Below are 17,804 nucleotides of genomic sequence, written 5' to 3' on the forward strand. Positions count from 1 at the left end.
CTGGACGGAAATTGTTGTTTCGTACGAAGATAGATTGGAATATGATGGACGTGACCGAGTGGGCCGAATGATCAATGGAATCGGCCCGATGCGTTTGTTGTGGCCGTTTCCGATGTGAATCGAAGCCAAGAATGGAGGGTTTCTGGTTCGAAGGGTCTACGACGCGAACAAATGATACATCGTTTTAAAGTTTTGAAAAATTGGAAACGAAAAGGACGTCCAACATGACAGCGGGCACTAACATTTTGAGGAGCATTTTTTATCTTTGATCGTTTGGATGAAGGAATCGCTTCACGTTTTAATACTTTGTATGTGTTTCCTTCTCATCGTCAATTTCGTTTTATGATGTGTTGAAAAGCCATTTTCATTTTGCTCTCTAATTTTAACGATTATATTCTATTTGCTTCTTCTGTTCAGCCCCCTTTGGGATGATGAAATTGATGTTTTATTGGCTCTCGGAGGATGATTGCCATAAAAAGCGAACTAGATTTTGCTCGTTATGGAAGATGTGATCGTAAATTTGATGATTTTCCGGTTGATTCATCATATATTACAGTTTGTGATATGGAAAAAGATTGACCAAAGATAACTGCATTTTTCAAGTGAACACAAAATTTCAATAAACACAATTAGAAGAGAAATAACCACTATCTAACGTTCTTGATTTCATGACTGTTTCATTTCAATATCACAACATCAGCTGTAACCTCAAACCCAAATGCTTGCGCTACAATCAACTGCTTCGGTGCGATGCAATCCTCTTGCCCAACTATCAAGCTACCGATCCATGACTAAAATTTCGTCCCAAGAGCCGTTCCGCTTTATTAAGATGACAATCTGCCACCTTGCCGGACGGGCTTGACCAACACCGATCGTGCACCACAGCCGTCTTACATTCCCGTTCGCAAACATTTTTTGCAAGGCAAAAAAATGCACCACCAACGTGCATTGTGGCGCAGTGTGCGGTGTAGGATCACACTAAAAATAGGTCTATTTAGCGCGCTGATGAACTGATTCCACTTCCTGGCAAGTGACTGCACCGTAGTGCAAACCCGTTTTTCTTCCTATTTGCTTTCCCATCCTTCCTCGGCGCTAGCATCGGTGGTCACACCTACAAAAGCCATTTCGTCACGTGCCCAGCGTGCAGCGAGCGAAGAAGTTGCCAAACCGCAATGCAGAATGATCGCACACAACGTAGCGATCGCCCAAGAAGATTGGTCCACGCTACTGCGTTTGACAACTGTGGGGCGATGCGTTCTTGAGCCGGGTTAATTATGGGTGAAGTGAGTTTCCCACCGTGTGCATCCGACCAGGAAAGACTAGGCGAAGGAAGGCGTCGGTACGGTGTCTTGGATCGAGTGTCGGTTGCGAGTGCGACACTTTCCGGAATGTAACAAATTCGCGCCAGCATTCGCACGCATTCTGTTGTGTTCGCTTGAATGGTGAGCGAGGAATGTTGGGACTTTCTGATCTGAGGAACATAAAATTTAAAAAAAGCTGTCAACTGAAATATTAAATTAAAAAAAAAACAATCTTGAAAATATTTCCAATATTTTATGTTGACGCAACGGAATAGATTTATCTATACGATTAATAGCGATATAGACGATGCTAAAAATGATGGCTCTGATTCATTTGTTTTTGACATTTAGACACGAATTTTGGGTTTATAATTCTGGTTTCTTTTGAACTTCAATCTTCGATTGTAAGTCAATCGCTTTATCCACAAAATTTTACATTTTTTCTGAATCTGTTAGCTCCCAATTGATGGAAATTAAGTTAAGGTGTTAATAATTTCTTTGAAGTAAAATAAAAGTAAAATATACAAGTTGTTTGCCAATTATGGAAGTTTTAATAAAGCGAAATAAGTTGGGATGTATTTTCAAGCATTAAAATTTATAAAATTTTATTATTTTTACATAAAAAAAAAAATCAAATAATGCATGTTTTGTTTAGGTAATATAAAATTACAATTGTTTTAAATCGGCCCAAGTAGCTTATAAAATTATTGCAGTTCTGAAAAATGTCTCCATTAGAATAAAAAATTGATGCTTCAGACGATAAAATTGATGGCCACTGTAAATAATTGATACCTAAGGGCCAATATTTTACGGACATGAACATCAATGTAATTGATCAAAAACATTTTAAAGAATTTTTATGATTTTTTTAAATTTATTTAGTTATATATTTCTTTCAAAACATTAAAGCAATTTTATATCACAAATATCAAAAGCCAAAACTGAATTAAACATGATCATTTTCATTCGCCGTCGTTGAGTTCAAAGCAACCTCACAACTCGTAGCAAAGTCTCAGTCCAAACCTTCCGTTTACCTTTTTCTGAAATGAACACACGCGGCGGGTTTGTTTACTCGCCCGAGTGAAGAAACAATAAACCGACCCACCAGAACGTACCAAACAAACTGGACCGAGGCCGACCTACCGGCGCCGATCGGACGATCTTCCAGCGTGCCACCAACACAAACGCATTCGGTACGCGGTGTGGAATGGTGAAAATCCCGCACTGACCGATCATCACTTTGCACACGCCATGAAATCCATTCTCTCAGCACCCGTGCATTCGTTACGCTGCTCACCGTTCGCACCCGCCCGCTTTCTAACTGACCGTGGGTAACCGATGCGGAGAAAAGGGAACAGATATTTGATGGTGGGCTATAAATTATAACTTTTCACTCCTTTATTTTACCCCTGCCAACGATCGCAACGGTCTGTGTGGGAGAAAATGAGAGGAAGGAGGGACACAAAAAACTGCTCTTAGTTTCACGCACGTTTCTGTGAAACCGTTCTGCACTGGGTGGCTGGGCGCCTCCATCACCCAGCGTCTCCACCAAGGTTTGGGAAGGGAGGTATATACAAGGTGTGGTCCGGCCACATCCCACTGCTGCTCGCCGAGCGCAAAATGCATCTTGATGCCGTGCGATCGTAAGAAAGTTTATTCGCTTAACGATCGCTAGCACAGCACGTCCGACAGCAGGGAAGAGCACGAGCACGCCCCGACGCCAGCTCACACAATCGATGTAGAAAGTTAGCATTTGAGTAAATCGTACACAAGGAACGTGCCGACGGAAGCTGGCCCTGCGTTCGGGGTCCAACGGTATGGTCGTGTTTGGTCTTTCGGCTGAGGATGGTGCTGGCCGTGGCTTTGCATTGACCCGCAAAACCCACTCGTGCCGGACCATCAGATGCCGGAATGGCCAGCGACTGGCTACCGCTCGTCGACAAGCCCCGCAACCAGGCCGGACACGTCGGTCGTCCCGATTTTTGCAACACCTTTCCTCAGAAGCGAATTCAATTTCCTCGGGAAAGGAGATCATTTAACAAAATACTTTATCTGTTTGTACTGTTTGCGGGTTTTTCAGAGGGATAATATTAAGTGGATCAGTCTGTAATTTAAGTGAATGTGTTCTTTGGTTATTGAGTGACTTGCATTTCAAAATTAGTTCGATTATGGAACTTACAGTGTCATCGCAAATAGCCAGCTCGTACTTTATAGCTGATATGGGACTGTTTAACGAAACCCCGTTTCGATGTCGTATTTTGTGGGTGATTAAGAGATAGGCGGTACTTTACGTCACTATGGAACTTCTTAACAAGAACTTGGCACTCTCTGAAACCTTGCAGCTGGTTCGCCTGATTTGTATGGTTTAGAACCTGAAGGCTTGTTAAGAACGTGTGCCGAACTTGGTGGAATTTCACAGCTTTTTGATGCATGACATTGGCTCTTGTCAAAGTGTCAAAGACTGATGCTGCTGCATAAATTAGATAACTTCATCGGAGAAATAATATTGAATAAAGTGATTGTGATTGTACAGTAAATTGTGTGGATTTTTGTATATTTCATAAATATTAAAGAATTAACAATATACACAAGTACCTAAACGAGATAAATCATGTTGTTTATTTCGATGACGCTTGCTTGAAAATAAAATAGTCCACGGCACCCTGGCATAAAGCAGCTGCTTAGGCGCTAGTTAGCAGGACCCATCTGAAACTTTGATGCTGTTTATCTACTGCAAAATGTGAATTCAAGCAGCGATCTTTAGCTTGTCAATATTGGCTCCATCTGATCGATCACAAAGTACCATGCGTCTCCATGTGCTGATCGTTCATAAAACACCAGTCGTCTCCATCCTATGGAGACCATGTGGCTCCACAAAGTACCATGCGGCTCCACACAGTACCATGCAGCTCCACAAAGTACCATGCGGCTCCATGCAATCATGTACAAGCATTAAAAAGGCAGGTGTGTAAAAGTAACAAGAGTAATGATTTTGACACAATCCTGATCTTCTTGGCTAGTTCTATCCCATCCATGATTATCTTCCATGATTCTCCATTCGATGGTTCATCATGTATGAAGCCATTGTGTACAACACAATCGCTATCCAAGATGTTTAGTCAAAACTGAGTTTGATCACTCAATTATTGCTTTCATATGACATTCTATCCTAAGAAGTCCAACATTATATTGGTTTTGCTTTCCTCATTGCACTCGTTTCATGTTTCAAATTGTAGCAATCTCCTCCTTGCCACCCCCTGCACTGAGCTCATAATTGTAATAATACAAATTTTGAGCGAATATTAGGCCACCACCACCACCACCATCTCCACCGTCAACCAAAAGCGCCATAAAATGTGTCCCTTCCATTTCGCACCCCTCGTAAACCACTGGCTGCGATTGCCGCTAGTGCTCGCGCGTCTAACGCGCGACAGTCAAAACCCTCCCGGGGGCCAAGATTTATCGTCGATGTCACGCCGCGAACGGGCGAACGATGCAATAATTAATAGCCGACCGCGGACGCGTACTGTCTTCACGCGTTTCTGGCTTTCTCGTTTTTTGGCGAACGATAAAATTGCACGCATCTCGCCTGAATGTTGTGTGCCACCGAGCAAGTACATCCGTCATGATGTAGCATAAGCAGATGACTTATGATATGTTTCCGCCCCGTTCATCTTCGGGCTCTCCCGGGAGGGTAATACTCGCACGGTTGGCGAGATGATGCAGGTTTACTTTCTCGTGCGTGTATCGTGTAGCGAGTATTTTATCATGCGGCGCACATACATGACATTGCGCGTGAGGAGGGGTTTTTTGCATTGAAATTTGTGGGAAAGCAAATTGTTTCAGATTTTATTTGGGTTTCAGACATGGTTTGGGGTTTGAGTTTGGTCAAGGTTGAGAAAAATTGGGGTACAATTTGTCGCAAAGAAGGTAAACAAAGCCATGGTGCAGCTTTATTTAGGTCAACTCAAATAGAATTGATGGCTTTTGTATAAGTTTAAAATGATCTAAAAGATGTATTTTATTAAATTAGTTAGATTCTTAATTAAAACAAATTTAACGAAAAAAGCTCATTTTAACCATTTACAATAGCTAAACAAAGATTTATTTTCAAAATAATATAATCACTCCATAAATCACTTAACCACTTCATAGTAAGCTTGTTCTAAGCCAACAATAAAAATGTGTGCCTTTATTACCGTGCAACTACAAATCATGCTGACAGCACGGAAATCCCTTCAAACAGTTAAACAATCGTGATCTTGATGCTGCCTGTTTTCCCATTTCCTTCTTTCGTGTACAATTTTCCCATCCGAAATGGTTTGTTTGACAGGTCACGGTCTCACGGTATTCATCCGGTTCAACACAGATCTGCACCTGCACGAAGTGCTGACGACTCCCTGAGTGCTCATTTTAAACTCGTCGTATCGGTCTGCCACTCCTCTCCAAAGGCGTCCCTCCCCTTTTTGCCTCATTTCCGGAGCGCAGTGAAGCCGAAACCGGCTCCTTCACGAGCATTCGCAACAAAACGCACCGACTCGTGCAATGTGCGCACATGATCTACGGCCTGTTAGCGCCGTACATGATGCCGCACCGCGAATAGCATGACGATGCAGCGGAAATGCCACGAGAGCGGAGGGCTGCTTTTGCTGTGGCGATTAATCTCGGCCTCATTTTCCTCGCACGATGCAGCACGCTCTGGCCGTACATTTGGAAGTAATTGGGCAAACGGGAGAGGATTATTAGGGCAGCAATTTCTTGGCGGTACCGTCCCCTTTGCCAACAGGTACGTGGGGGGAGAAAGCCAAACCGCAGCCGACAACATCTCAATTAGCATCCATTCATCCGGGATGCGCGCTTTCACCCGATCCCAAATCCGTCACGCACGGGATAGCGTTAATGTGTCCCGTCCACATCAATCAATGTCGCCGCTAGCTGTCAAACCATTGGCACCTGTCAATTGTGCGGCCGTGAGACACGTCGTTCACTGCTAACAGACACTTCCCCCTTTGTACGAGTATCGCTTACAAGCACAAGAGCAATAAACACTTTGCGCAGAGAAATCGGTCCCAAGAGCGATCGAACTCAAGCACCATGTTTACTACCCCATTCTAAAGCGTTAGCTCAAGTGCTTCCAGTGGAAAGTGTTTCTGCAGATAATGCTAATGAAGAGCGCTGCTAATGGGCATACCAAGCGTAGCCGAAGGCAACCACTTTACGGCACCGGCTGTAGCACGCATTCTCGTAATCGGTTTTCCGTGCGTCGAGCACAGCCGCGTACGAACGGGGTACGAAAATCTTACACCATTCCGTTCGGCTGGACCGCGGGGTGTTCAGAAAACCGCAACAAAACAGCACACCTTGTTGTTTCACGGCTCGGCCGTAAGAGAGAAGCTATTTTTAAACCCCCTGTTTACTGCACAGCAACTCGCCCGCGCAGCAACAGAACACGGCGTGCCAAGACGTGGCAAGAGAATGAAATCATAATCATAACGTGGGCTGTGTTGGAGCGATGTTCTCGGTCTTGCGTTGATCGCGCCAGCTAGCACGATAAACAAGGTTTCCCTTCCCGCTGCTCCACCGATTCCCCGAGTGGAACAAGCCATACTTTACGCTCCCATTCTGCGTTGGATGCAACATTTCGTTCGGCGTTGTTTGGAGCGGTGCGGATTTATGATAAGTTTTCGACGACGGCGGTCACAACGGACAAACCCGCAACAACCTTGCCCTGGTTTTGATCTCACATTCCACTTCCACTTCGTTTTGATAGGTTGGAAAAAGTTTTTTGTATTTATTATTTTGGAAAATTTTACAGCGAAAAGGACAACCTTTACCACCACACCACCGCGCAGAGGGAGTTTGCTGGAAAAAAAAACCGGGGCGGAAAATTATGGCCGCTGACTCGCAAGGGTGTTCGCTTAATGGTATTGGAGGTTGAGTATCTCGTTGGGTCCGTGTTTTTCCCTTCTTCTTCTTCTTTTTCGTAAAAAACAAAAATTGGACAGGGACAGGGCAATGTGACAGTTATTGGAGGTGATATCCGCTCGGCTCCGTCGAGTGAGGGCAAACACCACGCACACACACACAACAAACTGCCCGCTAGCATGTTTTCGAATGGTTTTCATCGGGAAGAGAGAGAGAGCCGAGGTTTTGGGTGGATGGGCGTTCTGTGTGCTGTTTTGCTGACACGACAAACGAGCCGGGTAAGGTATGTTTTGGGAATTTTAAGATGATTTAAGACGGCACCGGGCGACATAGATTGTGGGAAAATGCTCGGAATTCAACCGGGTGGGGGATGATGGTCGGTGATGTTAGGAGGTTTTTGAAGAAATTAAGGTGCAATATACGGGGGTACGGCTCGAAAAATCATCAGTTTTGTTTATGTTTGTGTGATGTAGGATGGAGATAAAAGATAATTTAGAGAATAAAAACTAATAACAAGCTATCTAATGATAGCTTAAACAACGACTCAAACATAAATCTGGATTTTGCATCATCATAAATATGTGTTGAAAATGAACAAATCAATATAGAATCAAAAGAAACTCAGCAAGGTTAAATGAAAAACACATCTCATTATAATTTACAAACACATAAGTTCCAGTCAATTTGTAGAGAGCTCTCGTAAGTGCGAATGACACTCTTGAGCGCATGCAATAGTGTCATCGCTAACCGTCATTTTGCCGAACTCGTTCAGCAAAAATACCACAACCACCATCTCATATTCACAGACGGATCAGTACCAAACGGTTCCTCTGGCAATCTACTCCAGCAGCGACAATAGTGCCATCCGACTACCAGACCATACCTCAATCTTCACCGCAGAAGCAATGGATATTGCAGCTGACGAAGGCCTGCGCAGAGACAAACCTGACGTAATTTTTACCGACAGTGCAATATACCGAATTCACACCAAATCACATTGTGCTGAATTCCTAGTCACACAAATGGCTTGCAAGGAAGAATGTTAGATGTTAAGTATAGAATTAATTAAATTACTAAAAGAGGCGAATGAGACAAAACGGCTCAAAGTCTCTATAAAAATAAAGAAAAAAAATCTCTCGAGTCCATAAAACGTTTAACGAACAATGTCAGAGACTGTATGTTGTACCTAGAATGATAAGAAAAACAGATGCAGAAATGTGTTAGAACATATTTGGTATGAAACATAACCTTCAACATATTGCATTTCTACAAAAACACACAGTGCAAAGCAGCACAAAGATGAAATGGTTTAATCAACACCAAACTGCTTCAATAAAAGACTTGATGCAGCCGGTGGGAATAATCTACCCAAACTTCTTTCTGCTGCCACGACGCCTGCGGGAGGGAAATATTTCACCCCGAACCGACAGTGAAAACCTTTCCTTCTCGTGCCAAATGCAAACTAACGAAGTTCGCTCCGTAGTTTGAAGCTTCCCGCAAAGCTATTTCCGAACAAACAAAAAACATTTGTAAGGTTCCGCTTCACACACAAAAAAAAATCCACCTCAGTATCCATTCACAACGGCATGTGCATCGTTACGGCAAACGATAATGCGAACGGAAATATATCGTATGGAGTTTTTCACGCTCTCTCTCTTTCTTGCGCACGCCTACTCACCAGGGAAATTAAGCAAGAGAGAAAGAGAGCGTTTTTGCACACACTTACACACAAACAACATCTGTGCGCATGTGTGTCTCTCGGGAGAGCGCACCCCGCTATCGCCAAGACAACCACTCGGGGGAAGGGGGAAAGTGTATCACATTTCACACACACACACACACACATACACATATACTCCACCCCACTGTGCAGAAGAGCGAGTTAGTTGTCTGGCGACAATCGTAAATAAACAGCATTGTTGGGCGCCAACCGGGAAAACTCCTTCTTCTTCCCCTTCCGCTCATACGGCTGCTGACGTGCGGAAAACGCCGGGTGATAATGCCCGCTCGCTGGCCCGCCCTCCGCTTGGAAAAACACTCCTTTCCAGCAAGCCTACTCAATGCAGGTCATGTGACGAGGAGGTGTTTTTTTTCTTCCCATCGCACAAAAGACTGCACAAAACGAGCGCTCTCGGTGCTTGAGCCGAATTGGGCGGGTCGGACCACTTGGCACGACTATCTGCATTATCTGTCGTCACAATGTTAGGCCCGTTGCCGCACTATGTTGGCTGGCACATTGTATTTTTAAAGAGGCTTCGTTTTCCTTTTCTTCCTGTTCCCGTTCTCGCTCTTGTTTTTGCTGCTCCATTTTACTCCATCTGCATGCCATTTTTCTGGCCTGTGTGGCCTTTTGTTGCGGGTACTACCATGCAGGTGCCACCGCACGGTGGGTTTCCCGCGCCATCCCCACGCGTTGAAGCAATTTTGAATAGCCCACGTGGCCTATTTCACAGTGAGTGGCTACCATCCGCGCCTTTGCTCGCTCTCTCTCTCTCTCTCACACACTCTCCTGTTCTTCCTTTGTTTTCCTCGTCTCTTTGCCCGACCACTTCACAAGAGAGGGCGATAATGACGCTGCTGGAATGTAGTGTGTTGTCGTGGTCGTCGTGTTCTCCGTCCTCGTACTGCTTGGCGCCTGCCCATGCTGCGAAAGCGCTTTAGTGTAGTCGATAATCTAGCCTGCATGGAAAGGGAGGGTCATTTTCGCTTCCTCCTTTTTTCCTCTCTCTCTCTCTTGCTCTCACCCTCAGGCAGCCTCTCTTGTGCTGTGTTACTTTTGAAAGCGCGCCACAACCGTGAATAAGGCATCACTAGCGCAGCACGTCGCCGACTCTTCATGATACTGGGCGGTAGTCGCGCGCCTTTTACCGAAGAAACTATATCGCATTACTCCAACAAAACCAAAACCATCAGCCACCTGCCGTCCTCTGCTCTCCATCTTCCTTTGTTCCCATATCGTCGTGCCCGTGTGGTGTGCGTCTGCTTGGAAGTAGCTTTTGGGCCGGCCTCCTTTGACGACACTTTCCACCGAAGCGCTCGTAGCGTAACTCGTGCAGTGATAGACCAATAATCGTGTTTTGTGGGCGTTCAAGTTTCAAGGACTTATCTTGATCCTTGTCCACCTCTCACACGTGCATTGGTTTCACACACACACTGGGTTGCGTGCTTCGAAGCTGATCGCTGTGGTTTGTTTATTGTACGCGCGCGAGCGAGATCGTGTTGCGGGCAAGCAAACCCATCGATGATGCGGTGAAAGTGGCGCAAATGACCGTTAAAAGTGAAAAGAGGCGCATAAAGGCGTGTCATCCGTGGTCGCGCGTTGTGGACGGGGAAGGTGGTGCAAGAGAGCGCGTGCATAAACGGTGGCTGAAAATACAAAGTAAAAAAAAAACCTTCTTTTTGAACAAACCTTTCCGCAGCAGAGAATTCAATTTCCTCGCGAAAGGTTGATAAAAAATATAACAAAATTATAATTATAAGTGGGGGGCAAAGTGTAGGTGGAAGGGAACCATTGTGGAAGGGAATCATTGTGGAAGGGAAACCAGCGATGCAAACACGCAAACAGACCATAAGGAAGACATAATCGTTTGCTTTCGATTATGATATTGACATGATTTTCCATCCGGCCTGGAGTTTGTTCGTTCGCTCGGTTTGGTTGTTTACCGTCCCTTCTGGCTGGCGGCATGTGGCGTAGATAGGATGGAACACAACAACAAAAAAACGACATACGATGATCCACAAACCACTCTACCCGAGGGGTTGCGTGCCGACCAGCAATTACTGGGGCCCGGTGGAGCAAATTGCGTTTGATTTGTGGTTCCAGCCGTGTGACACGAACGATGGAAGTGGGTGGAAGAAAACGCAAGCTCCCGTCAGGCTCCCGCTCAACCAAACAACCTCGATGACGTGTTGGACAAATTGTCGAACAAAATCCGGCCGCTTAATCTATGGTCTTAATTCGAGCATTTAACGAAGCGGTGGCAAAATAATGGGAGAAAAGGATCAGCAAAAAACAAAGCAAACCACCCATCCCGTTCGGTCCGAGGGAGGCTTGGATGCTCGGACCGGTCAGCGGCTCGGTCACGCACGGGCACTTTTTTGTGTGTGACTAAAATTACACCCACAAAACACCTGCTGCCACGTTCGAAAGCCGTCCAAGCATGATAGTGAGGCGAGTGAATAGAAGAAAAATAGAGACAAAGCAAGCAACGCAAGCGCTTGTTAAATGAAGGTTTATGCTTTGCTCCCCTTGCCTCGTGTTATACAGTCGCTTATCGCATGCTATTGACATTCGATGATGCTTCCACCCACAATTTACTTGCCATATGGAAGCGATGCAATCGATCCGCCTCATTCGAGATACTTTATATTCACCGTTTTTTCCTCCTTTTTTATTTTGCTGTAACGTTACGATACGAGCGATAACGCTTGCCGACAGATTGAATCGTTTTGATGGGATCGATTTCGAAATTCCGGCGCGCCGTTAAGTGGATCTTGTTCAGCTGCTTCCGTTTTGTGTGTGTTTTTTTGTTGTTGCTGTTGTGGTACTTCGTTGTAATCTTCATCCCCTCACAACACCAATAAACGTTTGTTCGATGGTGCCCCGTTACTCGGCGCCGTTACGTAACGATAGCACGTACGCACGTGGCGCTGGCGCGAGGGTGCGGCTTCATGGAAAATTCATGTCACGTGACACTGCACGGCACGGAAACAAAGCTCTGCAGTTCGCGCATTCATCGCATCGCCATTTCCCATGAGCCTGTTTCCATCTACAGAACCACCCACCCACCCGTCCGTCCTTAACCAAAAACCACCCGAACAAAGAGACGAACGCAGCATCCCAACTAAAAGGCAAGAATGGGAATTGTGTGTGTGTGTGTGTGTTTGTGTGGGTGTGTGTGCAAAAAAAAGGAAATTCGTTCTCCATCATCCATGCAGCGTGACGCTACCCAAAGCGGACAGCACGGTGCGTGCAACGAAGGCAAGAGTGAGCGAGCGAAAAGAAAAAAGGGAAACAAAAATATATGAAAGCAATCTTTGAACGTCATTTTCAGTAACAACGAACAGAAAAAAAAACACACACACACACATAAACACACGAACAAGCGGAGAGTAAAGTTTGGTCCAAGTTTTCCGCCCATTACGGGCAACAGGTGGTTTTTGGCAAACGTTATCCCGATAATGCGAAGGCATCCCCGTTCTAGGCGCCGTTGGATGAAACATCAAACGCCACTCTCGCTCTCTTTCTCGCTTTCGCTCTCTCACACAGATGCAAACGCTCTCTTATCATCAGCTCGTAACGCTTGCCGTTACCATAGCAACGCGGCGGATGGGAGCGTTACTTGGGAGCGTTACACCACTCGCACGCGTCGAACAAAACAAGCAAAGGTCCCGCCACACCCAAGTCCGATGGTTGATGGATGATGTGGCCGGTTTGTGAGTGTGTGTTTCCCCCCCCCCCCCCCCCCCATCCCAATCGGTTACCATTCACACGGGTGACGAGTTTTCGCATGGAAGGATCCATTTCAGCCACCCTCCCACAAACTAATGCAGTGGGAAAAAAGTTTTTTCCTCCGACTGCGGACTTCAGACCGGCTCTCTGTCTCTGGGGGAGGAATGAATTCGCCGTACCCCAGCCCACATCAAAGAGAATAAAATTCTGTTTCCTTTTTCTTTTGGCTTGCTCTCTTCCACACCTACAAGGCTCTAATACTGTATGTGTGTGAGTTTATGATCTGGTTCGAATTGGGGATTAAATTATTACCATGGAGCGCGTCCCACAACGGTCTGGCAGGGCTGATGCTTTGGTTTTGCTTTGTGTGTTTCCTGCAGTCGTCGTCGTTATCGAAACCACTCGATTGCTGGACTGTTTCGGATCGATAGATGAGTAAATTATTTGTTTGCCTCCTATCGATTGCTGCGTGGAGGGAAGCCATGTAGCATTTGATTGATTGCTTTGTGGGTTGTGATAGGAATAGAATTTTACCATTTTATAATATTTAGAGCTGTTCCTATAGCAATTTAGAGCATATTAAAAATACACTTTATGCAAAACATTTCATTGCAATCGAAACATTTTAATCAAGCACCAACTCTCACGTCTCTCCTGATTGCCTCATTTTTAAAATGCAAACTCCGTTTTTAATGTTCTCATTTCCTTTTCCATATCGCACCATCTGTTCGCGTTGGTGACGTTCCATATTACCTAGCGTACCGTCTCTCCCTTTTCAATTTACCTGTACCGAAACATCACATACAATGTGCCCTTTTTTATGCTGATTTTTGTTCATTTTCGCTACACTCGAAGGTCGAACTCTACCTCTCGGTGCCGCTGCAAGAGATTTTTGTTTGCCCCGCATGAACGGCTTTCTTGCACACACGAACGATTTCTGCTTCCACTGTCCTGTATATGTGTGTGTGTGGTTGTCTTTTAGGGACTCTATTCCGTTCTCCATTACATTGCACACCGTTAGCTGTCGCCCACCGTACGCCTCAGCCGGGGCTTGGCTAGTGCAGAAAAGAAGGGCAATAAAGTGACCATTTAATTAGATTTGCTTAGCCTGACTTGCTGCAAGCCTCGTAGTGTTGGTGGAGCCCGGTGTACCGCGTGTGTTGCTAGTGCACAGTGTGCAAGTGAAGAAGAAGGCACGAGAGATTGGTAATGAAATTTTACGACCAAGTCCACCGTGAAGTGGGTGCTGCTTGCGCTGTTTGTTTCTGACGCAATTTGTCCAGCCTGTGCGAAGGGGCTGTGATTGCTGTGGCGCTATGGTGAAATGGTAGCTTGCGGTCGTGAACTTTCCTGCCTTTCGAAGCTGCAATGGAGTGTTTGGAAGATGTATCGGGCGTGCTGTAAATGTTTGCTGAGGGTAGATAATTGAGGGCCCGCTTTATGGTGTTGGGAGGTAATTGATTTACTTTATGGTAGCTTTTTTCTATTCATTATTCATAGAATGTAGTGTAACTTTGTCACTATTATATGTAAGCTTACCTTGACCTAGTACTTACCTATCGATATCAATTAGATAGACAGTTATAACATTACTTTAAACCAGTTTTTTTAAAACAATATTGTCATACAATCCCACATTAAACAGCTTTATTTTTGACAAACTTTATGAGGCAATAATATGAAAACGTCGTTTGCCTTTTTATCATGAAATTTAAAAAATCTTCAAAACAAATTCCAATCATAAAGCTGTTATTGTATGCATTTTAAAAGCGCAAATTCGTAAAGAAAATTTCTCTCCAGCTTTTTCATACAATTTTTAGAACATAAAAGAAAACTTCCCAAGTTTTCCAATCTCAATTGCATGCAACTTCACGTAAAATTTAATGCACTGCTGGGAGGCGAGTTTTCCTTACCATGCAAGTCATGTTTTTCTTTTCAGCAAACCTTCGCCCACCCAAACACTGTGATGGTTCGGACACCCACCACTACATGCAGCGTTGGCGCTAGCATCTTCCCCTTCTTTGCTCCACACCATCGCTCTGCTATGTACAGCACAAACAACCAATGGGAAGAGCCCTGCCACCGGCCATCATTAACGCACGGGCGCCCAGCTTGCTGTACTACCAAATCTCAGCCCCGTGTCTCGTACGCCACCCAGTACACGCTACCGGTGATCGGCAGCATGACAAACGAGTCCCGCGGGATGTGGCCATACACTGGCTTGGGTGTCGTTGTCGTTTTTACGTGATGTGATTGTTTGATTGAATTTAAACGATACGATGGCTGGTGTTTTTTTTTTGTTTTGTTTTAAGGGCGATTGAAGGGATGCACAATTTCCGAGTGAAGCATTACAAAAGTCGTGTGAAAGTCAATTAGCTACGGTTGAACAACTTTGCTTGTAGTAGGAGCGTGGCCTTTTCGAACTTGTTGTTTCTGGAATAGAGTGGATATCTTCAGTTGTTTGTTGCGGCATTCCGAACTTGTTTAGTATTTAATATCTCTACTTTATCGGTAAACTGTAGCCCTATTTGCAACGCAAAAGATAGAAATAATTATCTCGTTTAAACTCTCATCCTCAACTGTGTTACTGCGTGAGGTTTGGGCGAATGAATAGAACCCATTATTGATTGTATCGATCGTGGCATACAGCCAACGCCATGTTCTTATCAATCGAACACGCTAAATCATTGTTTACAGCAATTACAAACACGAGTTCTGTACTACTTTTTCAAGTTTATCTCACTCTCAAGCACTTAGCTTCTCCCAATGTCACGCTTGAGCAACTTTTCCATTGTTCAACTCAACTCTCAAAATACAGTTCCAAGAAATTTATATCGAAAGAATAAATATTGGGATACATTTTCAAATATTTCCGTTTTTTATCATGCTCCCTTCGTATCATCAAACGGTCTTTTCATTATCTTGTAAGCCGCTTTCGCTTCATTTGATGTGTTACCTCCACCAGCAGCGGCAGCCGTAATCCGATTGCTTGGCAATTAGCCGATGATGATGATGATGGTGATGAGGATGCCGATCACAGCAGCAACCTTTTTATTACAAACTGTCACCTCCCCCCCAACCGTTTGAGTGACCTTTTTATTCGTCTCGCCCCGGCTGCCACGCGGCAAATGCCATCTCCATCATCATTTTCATACCATAATTCATAAGTAAATATCACACCCACTGTTCGCCTACCACACACCTTTCGTCAACTGTGCCATCCGAGCGCGCGCGCCGAAGCGTTTACAGGGAAGGTGAAAAGCTGTAACAACGGATACACGTGTCGCGGCAATGTTTGGCGCGTTTGGGGACACATTTTCAAATGGGTAGATTAATCAGCTTTATGAAATTGATACGCAGTGGACAGGCACAATTGCAAGGGTATTAAAAGGCGGCTTCAACTCGCCGCTTCGCTTTATCGCTTTCCTCGGTTTAATGGTAATTGAAATTTGTTTAAACAACCACACGCTCTCACACACTCCCTTACCTCAATTGAATCAATTTCATGTTTGTTCTGCTTTTTTTTCTTTTGCAACCTTTTCCCGGACTGATGATGATGTTCATTACGATCCGTTTGGGTGCGAGACATAAAGCTGTCCTTTATTGAACCATTGGCGTCCCTTTAGTTCGTTCCAGGACCACGTTCCACAGCTGTGAACTGAAGGCGACAAACAAAACCAAACTACACCCAGGGGAGCTCATTTTCGCACAATGTTGTGCTGGTTGAAGAAGTGAGGCGCAAAACAAACACGTGCTCTGTGTCCGTTTTCTGCCATTTTCGTCTTACAGTGCCATCCTTAGCGGAAACAGATTGTCCACTTAACTGGTTACAAATGTTCGATTTAGATCAGCCGTGACGGGAATGTGTTATTATGGTTGCTTTCTTTCCGTTTTATTGGTTGAACATCATTTATTTGGTTCTAACAGAGCCTGAAAAAATCCATCTTTTTGTCGTACAAATGATGTTTATTTATATTTTCCTACCCTTAAAAATGATTTCACTTAATTACACGAGCGTTAAAATGTTACTAACGCTGAAGTATTCACTCTTGACACCAGATGATAACAAAAACACACAAACACCCATACCATCCCATTCCTTTCCCGTTTGCGGAACGAATCTTCAAATCATCAATTGCTAAACAAACAACGCTTAACTTCATTCTCCCCTCACTGTTGCTACTGTGCAGTGTACTCGTGCCGATTCCCATGGGAACTTGCCGGTCCCAAAGTCCCGAGGAAACTGTTGAGACGATTTCCCACCCGTAGCAACAACGCCTCCCTCGGTTGCTGCCGTCCAATTCCATTGTGTTCTGATTTAGTTTAGTTCAATTATGATTATTTTTGGGTTGTTTTTTTCGCAACCTCCGCTGCTGCTTCGCCAAGGGTTCGGCAGCAAGGGGAAAAACGATTATGTTCGAATTATGCAAATGGTATACACTGGTTGAAGGCACTTGCTTCCTAATTATTTCTCGTTTTCGCTTCGAGCGAATGGAGCGAGCGCATCCTACCTAGCATTCGGTCACGGTGGCTGATCTTGGTAAATGATTTTTCTTTTTTCCTATTTTTTTGTGCTCACCATTCCAAGAAAAGGAGTCAAAACAAATTGCATGAGGTACTTATGAGGTACTAAGGTTAGGAAAATTGTAATAGAAAAAATGCCCTCGACGCCTTTAAACATCTGCCAGCTTAGAGTGGGTGGGTTTTTTTCTTGTGCAAAGAAAATAAATCAAACCTTTCCTTCTCTAAACACATTTCTTCGGACATTCCAAGACGCCACAAATGACCAATAAGCTGATAACAATAACAAGATAACATCTCGCACTAATTCAATTTACTGAATTGACCACACACACAGCAGCAGCGCCGATCTGCCGTCCTCCCTTTCCGGCACAAAGAAGAGCGATACATCGGCAAAAATAAATCATCTTGAACCGAGGCAGCATTTGCTGATTTGCTCTATACGTTCGCCTGTCGGCAGCTTGACTCGGTCGACAAAACCGATCGAGACGCAAATAATCCTCAGCGCAAATATGCTGCACGCTGTACTGTGCCCGGGGGTTTGTGAGTTTGTGTTGGGGTTGCGGAGAGCGGAAAGCGGATTACATGTTCACTTACACGTGGTA

General features: G+C 44.7%; 1 long non-coding RNA gene across 1 annotated transcript; it reads right to left on the reverse strand.

The window, feature by feature from the left end:
- Positions 1-926: 926 nt before the first annotated feature.
- LOC125907527 (uncharacterized) lies at positions 927-2,727 on the reverse strand. The gene is made up of 2 exons (XR_007452742.1): positions 2,336-2,727; positions 927-1,471 (listed from the first exon to the last, which is right to left on the reverse strand). It is a non-coding gene; the product is annotated as an uncharacterized LOC125907527 (long non-coding RNA).
- Positions 2,728-17,804: the final 15,077 nt, after the last annotated feature.

This window comes from Anopheles coluzzii, chromosome 3 (genome assembly GCF_943734685.1).
Source record: "Anopheles coluzzii chromosome 3, AcolN3, whole genome shotgun sequence".
In the NCBI taxonomy this organism is placed as follows: domain Eukaryota; kingdom Metazoa; phylum Arthropoda; class Insecta; order Diptera; family Culicidae; genus Anopheles; species Anopheles coluzzii.